At 39.5% G+C, this 10,219-nt stretch overlaps 1 long non-coding RNA gene across 1 annotated transcript in view; it reads right to left on the bottom strand.

The window, feature by feature from the left end:
• LOC106735073 (uncharacterized) overlaps positions 1 to 9,754 on the bottom strand; it is an 11,293-nt gene extending 1,539 nt beyond the window's left edge. Inside the window, exons 1-2 of the long non-coding RNA XR_001370501.2 lie at positions 9,612 to 9,754; positions 995 to 1,123 (exon numbers count right to left, since the gene is read on the bottom strand). This is a non-coding gene — a long non-coding RNA (uncharacterized LOC106735073). The remainder of the gene's footprint in view (positions 1 to 994; positions 1,124 to 9,611) is intronic.
• Between the last annotated feature and the right edge of the window lie 465 nt (positions 9,755 to 10,219).

Below are 10,219 nucleotides of genomic sequence, written 5' to 3'. Positions count from 1 at the left end.
CTGCTTTCGAGCACCCCCTGGAGGCCAGTTGTTTTGTTTTGTTTTGTTTCAAGAGAAATTTTCGCCAGAGGGCAAATGCACTTGCAAAGAGACAGAGACATAAAGTAAAAAATCACTCCCCAGGGGTGATGGCCACGCTGCAGTCTCTTCCCCTATACTCTCCTCTTGGGATTTTGGGCATGTACACACATATGCCCAGCCTGAGTTTTAAGGTGCCAGGTTTGAGACTCAAACCACGGTCGACTATGGGGGTGTCCTGTGACCATTACACCATCTGCTGGTCCTGAAGCCAGTTTTGTTTCTATACTACCTTTCAACAACTATTTTCCATTCGCTTATCTTTAAGCACCTTTTTTTTTTCTTTTTCTTTTTTTTTTTTTTTTTTAAGAAAAGAAGGCACATGCATTTGCCAAAGAGAGAACCCCCACTGGGGTATGGTCATGCCATAAACCTGTCACTGAAAGTTCAAACTTGGTGAAATAATCTGCTTGCTCCATTTTATTAACCCTGAGAGCATCTCTAAAAATTTAATATGTTGTCCCTAATATAGGTAGACTCATGAGTTCAGAGACAAAAAAAGTGGGGTGAGGAGGGGAAGTCCACTGAATTTGCATTATAAAATGCCAGTTCTTTGAAATTACATACACACACAATTTGGTTTCTGAACTCTTAGTCTTCCTTTTCATTGTTAGAACAACTATATCATTAAGGCTGCTATCACTAGTAAACATTTATTTACTCGGTTTCTTAGCACTAAGGCAGCATTGCCAAACAACACAAGTGCTAGATCAGAGCATCTCACTGAATGTCTAACAACAACAGTTTTGCGAATTCATAAAAGATAGTCTTCATTCATTAGAAGCGCTCTGGCTGTAGGAAAGCAAAGGCTGAGAGAAAATCCACTTCACATGGCCCAGGACTTTGACTTACAGTATTGCCCAAAGGCAGACACTCCTTATCCTCCAACCCACACCTGCCCCCACCAAGCTCTGACCTGGACTCCAGATCCTGTGAAGGTGGGTGTGCACAGAAGATGCATTTGTCGAGGCTCTGCTTAGGTTTGGGAGAGTAATCAAAATTCTGCTCAGCTGAAGTGGATTAATTAATTGCCTTCCTCTTTGTACTGAAAGAAAATGTTAAACCTTTCAGCTTGCCAAGACTTCATTTCTTAAACAGGTTTCTGTAGTATTTTCCAAATCTTTTATCTAATATAAATTAAGATTAAGTTTTTTTTTTTAAGAGTAATGATACATTTCTGTACCTTTCAATCTATGATTTTCAAAAGAAACTAGCCCGAGGCCAGCAGATGGTGGTATGGTGGTTAAGGGTGCTGGACTGTCACATGGCCGACCATGGTTAGAGTCCTGGACCTGGTGGCTTGCTTTCTCACTTTCTCAACCACCCCACCCCCACTCTGACCTCTGGTCAAATTAAAACAAATGAAGTTAAATAAAATAAATCTTAAAAAGTAAAAGAAACTAGCCCAATACTTTAATGTGATCTTTTCAAGAGAGTGAAGAAAAATTAACTATACCTTCTCTTCTGTGTTGCAAAGCCCTTTATATATTTACCTTATATTTCTTTAGATCTTCAAGGTTACCTGTATAAAATAACTTGAACCTCTTTAAAGATATGTTTATCTTATTTACTGAAATGTTATGGTCAAATCTGACAGCTTAAATGCACTTTTAGAAAGTAGTAAGTAATAAAAAGTTCATATTAATATTTCAGGATTTTATTCTGATCCAAATTCATATCTTACTACGAGGGTGCTCATGTCCAATTTGATATATTTATCACATGAATGTCATATGACCTCCTACTGCAATAGTTTTTTACCAGCTCAAAATATTTTTCAGAACAAGACCACAGAAAATCAGTTTAAATGTTAGTCTTTTGTCAGACTAAGCCACATCCAGACAGGCTTAGGGGCCTCCTGTCTTGTAGACACAGACATTGTCCAGTCATCTGAGCACACACACCCTACAGCAAAACTCTCTCTCAAAAAAAGAAAGCTTTCAAAAACAAAATAGAGAAGGAAAATGTGAATTTTACTTAGAGCATTATTAATTTTTTTTGCAAGAATGGCTTTGAAATATCATAAGATACTTCCCAAGTCACCATGGCATTCAAAGTTTTCTTTGGTTTTACTTTCTTAAAAATATGGATATCAGGACCAGCAGATGGCATAATGGCTATGTTGCTAAACTGCGATGTAGTAGACTGTGGTTCAAGTTCAGGACCCAGCCACTTGAAACTCACACCTGGCATATGTGCATGTGTGTCCCAAATCCCAAGAGAAGAATGGAGGAGAAGGGATTATGGCATGGCCATCCCTCCAGGGGTGATTTCTCACTTTCTCTCTCCAGTCAGTGCACACACCCTATAGAAAAAATCTCTCTTAAAAAAAAAAAAAGACGCATCCCCACCGTTCCTCCTCCTTGGACTCCAGGTTGGTTATCTGGGACTTTAAGGCAAACTCCCACGCCACCCCACCCGCAACCCAGTGCGAGCCGGCCAGCAGTTCCAGACACCAGGCGAACTGAGGCTGCAGGCCCAACCCTTCCAAATCTTCACGCATCCCCACTGTTCCTCCTCCTTGGACCCCAGGTGGGTTGTCTAGGACTTTAAGGTGAACTTCCACCACACCACACCCGCAATCTGGATCGAGCCAGCCAGCAGTTACGGACACCAGGTGGACTAAGGCTGCAGACCCGACCAACCTGGTCCTGTCACTCATCCTCTGACCCTTTCCCACTAGCCTTTGGACTCTTTGAATTTTGGTGGTTTGAATCGTGCACTGCACGAGAATATTTGTAGTGACCAAACTAACTGAGATGGAAGAGAAAAGAGACAAGGAGCTCCAGGAGATGAGGAAGTCCTTTAATGACTTGAAAGAAGAAATGGATACCCTAAACAAGAACCAGATGGAACTTCTAGGTTTGAAGAATGTGATAGAGGAAATCAAAACCTCCCTTGAAAGCATTAAATGTAGGTTAGACCAGGCAGAAGACCGAATCTCTAACGTAGAAGACAAAACATCTGACCTAGATAAAAGTATCAAGAAGATTGAGAAAACAACCATGAAAAATGAGGATAATATACGAGGAATACTGGACACCATCAAGCGCCCCAACATTCGGATAATTGGTATTCCGGAGGAGGAAGAAAATAATAAGGGCCTGGAAAATTTATTCCATGAGATCCTGGAAGAAAACTTTCCAAATCTAGAAAGGCATTCAAATATCCAGACCCAAGAAATACAGAGGACCCCAAGTAGAATCAACCCAAGAAGATCATCTCCAAGGCACATCATAGCCAGACTGGCAAAAACAACAGATAAAGACAAGATACTAAAGTTGGCAAGAGGGAAACGCCAGGTTACTTACAAAGGTCACCCCATCAGGCTAACATCGGATCTCTCAGCAGAAACAATGCAGGAAAGGAAAGAATGGGGAAGCATAGTCAAAGTGTTGAGTGAAAAACAATTTCAACCAAGAATACTATACCCGGCAAAATTATCTTTTATATGGGAAAAAAAGATAAAAACATTCTCAAATAAACAAAATTTGAAGGAATTTACCAACACCAGACCAGCTCTTCAAGAGGTTTTGAAGGGAGTACTATACCAGGAAAACTAAAAAATCAGAGACAGTTATACGAGAACAAAAAACAACTAAGAAAATGGCTCACTTAATGATAGGATCAGGTATGGAAATATCGATAATTACATTGAATGTCAATGGATTAAATTCCCCAGTTAAGAGACATAGACTAGCTGAATGGATAAGAAAACAGAAACCCTCTATCTGTTGCCTACAAGAAACTCACTTTATGGATAAAGATATACATAGACTAAAAGTCAAGGGCTGGAAAAAGATATTCCATGCAAATGGAAATCAGAAAAAGGCTGGAGTAGCGATATTGATCTCAGACAAAATAGATTTTAAAACAAAGACTGTAAGAAGAGACAAAGAAGGGCATTATATAATAGTAGATGGGGTAATCCAGCAAGAAGATATAACCCTTATAAATATCTACGCACCCAACTCAGGTGCGCCTAAATATGTGAAGGAAAGACTGCTGGAGCTAAAAGGAGACATAGGGAAAAATACTATAATTGTTGGAGATCTCAACACCCCGTTATCTCCTATAGACAGATCTTCTAGACAGAAAATAAATAGAGAGATACAGGACTTAAATGATACTATAAATGGAATGGGCTTGACAGATATCTATAGAACTTTCCACCCTACATCCACAACATATACATTTTTCTCACCCCGACATGGAACCTTTTCAAAGATAGATCATATATTAGGACACAAATCAAGCCTTTACAGATTCAAAGGCATAGAAACTGTACCCAGCATCTTCTCTGACCATGATGGAATTAAACTCAAGATTAATTTCAAGAAACAACCCCGAAAACACACGAACACATGGAAACTGAACAACCTACTTCTGAATGACTTCTTCACTACTGAAGAAATTAAGGCTGAAATAAACAAATTTATGGAAACAAATGATAATGAGGACACAAGTGTCCAGAACCTATGGGACACAGCAAAAGCAGTCATAAGAGGGAAATTCATAGCAATTAGTGCACATAAGAAAAGGATGGAAAGATGGCAAGTAGATAACTTATCATCATGCCTCAGAGAACTGGAAAAACAACAACAAACGAACCCCCAAAATGCCAGGCGAAAAGAAATAATAAAGGTTCGAGCAGAAATAAATGAAATAGAAAATAAACGAACCATACAGAAAATAAATGAAAGCAAAAGCTGGTTCTTTGAAAAGATCAACAAGATTGATACTCCATTGGCTAGACTGATCAAGAAGAAGAAAGAAAGAAACCAGATTAATCAAATATGTGATGAAACAGGCAATATTACCACGGACATAGCAGAAATACATAATATCATTAGAGGATACTATGAGCGACTTTACGCCAACAAACAAGATAACCTGGAGGAGATGGACAAATTCCTGGATGCATATAAACTACCAAGATTGGATCAGGAAGACATAGAGAATCTGAATAGACCTATAACAAGCCAGGAGATTGAATCAGTAATTAATAATCTCCCAACAAAGAAAAGCCCAGGCCCAGATGGCTTCACTTGTGAATTCTACAAAACTTTCAAGGAAGAATTAACCCCTATCTTACTAAAATTATTTCTAAAGATTCAAAAGGAAGGAAACCTTCCAAATTCATTTTATGAAGCCTCCATCATCCTCATCCCCAAAACAGATAAGGATATGACAAAAAAGGAAAACTACAGACCAATATCATTGATGAATATAGATGCGAAAATTCTCAACAAGATACTCGCAAATCGTATCCAACAACATATAACAAAGATCATTCATCACGACCAGGTAGGCTTTATACCAGGGATGCAAGGGTGGTTCAATATACGCAAGACCATAAATGTAATACACCACATTAACAGAAAGAAAGATAAAAACCATATGATCATCTCAATTGATGCGGAGAAAGCGTTTGATAAAATACAACATCCTTTTATGATTAAGACTCTCAGTAAGATTGGTATAGAAGGGTCATTTCTGAACACAATAAAAGCAATCTATGAAAAACCTACAGCTAATATTATACTGAATGGGGAAAAGCTGAAAGCTTTTCCTCTGAAAACAGGTACTAGGCAAGGCTGCCCACTTTCTCCACTGCTCTTTAATATAGTACTGGAAGTCTTAGCTATTGCAATCAGAGAAGAGAACAGTATTAAAGGCATTCGAATAGGCAAAGAAGAGTTGAAAATATCTTTATTTGCAGATGACATGATGGTATACTTAGAAGACCCAAAGGTATCCATGAAAAAACTGCTTGAAGTAATAAGTGAATACAGTAAGGTGGCAGGATACAAAATCAATATCCAAAAATCTATAGCATTTCTATTTATGAACAACAAGTTGAATGAAGCAGAGCTGAAGAAAGGAATCCCTTTCACCGTAGCCACAAGATGTATAAGATATCTAGGGATAAACCTAACTAAGAAAGTCAAAGACCTTTATAAAGAAAACTACGAGAATCTTAAAAAAGACATTGAAAGTGACATAAAAAAGTGGAAGGACATCCCATGCTCCTGGATTGGTAGAATTAACATAATCAAAATGGCAATTCTACCCAAATTAATCTACATGTTTAATGCAATTCCAATCAAAATACCAGAGATATTCTTCAGAGATCTAGAAAAGACAATTATAGAATTTGTCTGGAACCATAAAAGACCTCGTATTGCAAAAGCAATCCTGCGTAAGAAGAATGGAGTAGGAGGCATATCACTCCCTGATCCCAAGATATACTATAAAGCTGTGGTCATCAAAACAGCATGGTATTGGCATAAAAACAGACATGTGGACCAATGGAAGAGAATAGAGACCCCAGAAATAACTCCCAAAGCTTATAGCCAACTGATCTTTGACAAAGGATATCAGTCAATCCATTGGGAAAAGGAAAACCTCTTTAGTAAATGGTGCTGGAAAAACTGGGTATCCACCTGCAGAAAGATGAAACTGAACCCCCATCTTTCACCATTAACAACAGTCAACTCAAAATGGATCAAAGATCTGAACCTAAGACCTCAGACAATAAAACTACTTGTGGAAAATGCTGGGGAAACTCTGGGAGACATTGGAGTAGGCAAAGACTTCTTAAATAAGACTCCCAAAGCACAGGCAATAATCCCTAAAATAGACAAGTGGGACTATATTAGACTAAGAAGTTTCTGCACAGCAAAGGACACAGTAACAAGTGTGAACCGACAACCCTCAGAATGGGAAAATATTTTTGTTAAATATGCCTCAGACAAGGGACTGATAACGAGAATACATAGGGAACTCAAGTGCCTTATGCGAAAAAAAATGATTAACCCGATTAAAAGATGGGAAAGTGAGCTGAACAAAAGTCTCTCTAAGGAAGACATACGAACAGCCAAAAAGCATATGAGGAAATGCTCAACATCCCTCATCATAAGGGAGATGCAGATAAAAACCACAATGAGATACCACCTAACCCCTGTCAGAATGGCAAAGATTAAGAATATAAAAAGTGATAAGTGTTGGCGGGGATGTGGTGAAAAGGGAACCCTCCTACACTGTTGGTGGGAATGTAAACTAGTTCAACCACTGTGGAGAACAATATGGAGGTTCCTCAAAGATCTACAAATAGAACTACCATTTGATCCAGCAATCCCACTTCTGGGTATTTACCCAAAAGACAGGAGAACGCTCAGTCAGAAAAGTGCTTGCACATCCATGTTTATTGCAGCATTATTCACAATTGCCAAGACATGGAACCAACCTAAATGTCCACAAACTGATGAATGGATTGGAAAAGTGTGGTATATATACTCTATGGAATACTACTCAGCCATAAAAAAATAACAAGACCCTGGCATTTGATAGAAAGTGTGAGTGAAGTAAGCCAGGCTATGAAAGAAAGATATTGTATGTATCCACTCAATATATACCGACTATCCGCACTCTATGGTAGAGAGCGAAAAATTGGAAGACATAAAAGCAGTGAAGGTACTTAACGAGAATAGGACAGTGTGGAATGGGGGAGGTGAAGAGAAGAGGATAGAGAAAGATAGCAAGAGAACAATAGAGAGGCAGGACATTAGTAAGAAACAGATATGACTTATTACCTGTTGATGAGGACAGGTATAGTATTCTCAACTGGATTGGTCTGAGAAGTATTTCATGATGGGTAAAGTCTTTTTACAAGCAAAATGAGAAATAGTGATTGACTGTTTTTAAAAAAATAATTAGAATAATGATTGGGGAAAACAGAAAAGATATTGAATGTTGAAGCGGGGAGATTGATGTAAAACACTGTAAAGAAGATTATGATGATAATAAAAATAAAAATTAAAAAGTTCAAAACAAAACAAAAGATGATATACCTGAAAAATATATATATATATGGATACCACTTATTCAAGGATGACAAACATTCCTTTTAAACCAAAGATTTAATAGGCACAGAGTGAATGGTTGTATTGTCCTACCCAACAGCAGACCTAAGAGAATATTAATATAAGCATCTGTTGGGACCAGCGGTTAGCGCAACGGCTATGTCGCTGGACTCCCACATAGTCGACCATAGTTCGCGTCCTGGACCCGGTGGCTTAAAACTCACGCCAGGCGTGTGTGCATGCATGCCCAAGATCCCGAGAGGAGAATGGAGAAGGGATTGCGGTGTGGCCATGCCCCCTGGGGGGTGATTTCTCGCTTTCTGTCTGTCTCTCTCTGTAGCTCCCGTGCCCTGTAGCGAAAAAAAACTCTAAAAAAAAAAAAAAAAAAAAAAAGCATCTGTCTTGCAGCCAGAAGGTAGCATGGTGTTAAGGGCACTGAATTCCCACATGGCTAACCATGGTTCAAGTCCCAGATTCAGTGGGTTGCTTTCTCACTTTCTCTCTCATCAAATTAAAATAATAATAATAAAGTTAAATGAAGAAATTATTTAAAAAATTAAAAAAGAATCTGTCTTGGGGCAGCAGGTGGCTCAGTGGTTAAGGTGAACTCCCACATGGCTAACCACAGGTCAAGTCCCATACCCAGAGGCTTGAAACATGCCAAATGTGTGTGTATGTGTACCTAAGATGCGTACCCAAGATCTTGAGAGGAGAACAGAGGAGAAGGGGTTGCAGCATGGCCATCTACCCTGAGGGATGATTTCTCACTTTTTCTCTCTGTCTCTCTGGCATGCATACACGCCCTAGAGCAAAAATATCTCTTTAAAAACAAGCCAAAGGGACCAGTAGTTAGCGTAATGGCTATGTCGCTGGACTCCCATGTAGTTGACCGTGGTTCACGTCCCGGACCCAGTGGCTTAAAAATCACGCCAGGCACGTGTGCATGCGTGCCCAAGATCCCAAGAGGAGAATGGAGGAGAAGGGATTGCAGCGTGGCCATCACCCCTGGGGGGCGATTTCTCGCTTCCTATCTCTTTGTCTCTCTCTCTCTCTGTCTGGCGAGCGCATGTACCCTGCAGCAAAAACCTCTAAAAAAAAAACAAAAGAAAGAAAAAAAGAACTGTCTTTTCTGAGAATATAATAGTGGAAATTGATAGGCATGTTCTCATGTTCTCCACAATTTCTTATCAATCAAGGACTCTACAGAGTAGGTAACCCATAATTATAACACATGATTTTGTTACACAAAAGCCAGTTTACATCAACCTAAAAACACTACCTTGGGCCACACAGCTATGCACTGCACACATAATATTAAGAAATAACCTCATTTCATTGCTATGACATAGTCTAGCATGCTTCATTGTGATCTTTTGTTAACAAACTACTAATTGTCTCCAGACCGGGGATCAGTAGGGGGTATAGTGGTTGGGGTGCCAGACTCCCACATGGCTGACCGTGGTTCAAGTCCCAGACTTGAAGCCTTGTTTTCTTTCTCTTGCTCTGTCTCTGGTCAATTTAATAATAATAATAATAAAATTAAATAATTATTTTAAAAAATAGTTTTCAGGCTGCTGTGAATGACTCTGCCATTTTCTTGTGTGACTATGCTGCATTCCACAAAGAAAGGAGAGGTGACTATATACTGAAGTGCATGGGTATACTTACAGGACTAAATTTAGAAGCTTTTGAAAACCAGGAAGGAGGTCTCGTGGACCTGTCACAGCTGTGCCTGTCTGGGCGTTCAGCTGGTTAACTGCCCTAGTTCTTCATCTTCAGTGATTCCTATCACATAATTTTCCTTCTGGAGGAAAAAGGGGAAGAAAGGAAAGATGTAAATGGAGTGAGAGGTGGTCCTCTTGCCTTCTATACTTTAATACTCCTGTATCCTTCAGGTCACCTGTTCCTATCTATTTTTTTTTTTTTTGAGGGTTTTTTTCTATAGGGCACGTGCACTCGCCAGACAGAGACAGAGAGACAGAAAGCGAGAAATCACCCCCCAGGGGGGGATTTCCCTTCTCTTCCATTCTCCTCTTGGGATCTTGGGCACGCATGCACACACGCCCGGCGTGAGTTTTAAGCCACCAGGTCTGGGACGCAAACTACGGTCAATTACATGGGAGTCCAGCGACATAGCCATTACACTAACTGCTGGTCCCACTTGTTCCTATTTTTAAAATAGTATGTCTGGGGTCTTGATCATGTCACTAGCCAAGGCATGGCCCAACAAGAAGACCCCTGGTGCAATGAGATTAGTTTGAGGCAAGAATTGTGTG

The sequence above is a fragment of the Tupaia chinensis genome, unplaced genomic scaffold (assembly GCF_000334495.1).
Source record: "Tupaia chinensis unplaced genomic scaffold, TupChi_1.0 Scaffold000290_1, whole genome shotgun sequence".
Classification (NCBI taxonomy): domain Eukaryota; kingdom Metazoa; phylum Chordata; class Mammalia; order Scandentia; family Tupaiidae; genus Tupaia; species Tupaia belangeri.
This window is presented reverse-complemented; position numbering and strand designations above follow the sequence as displayed.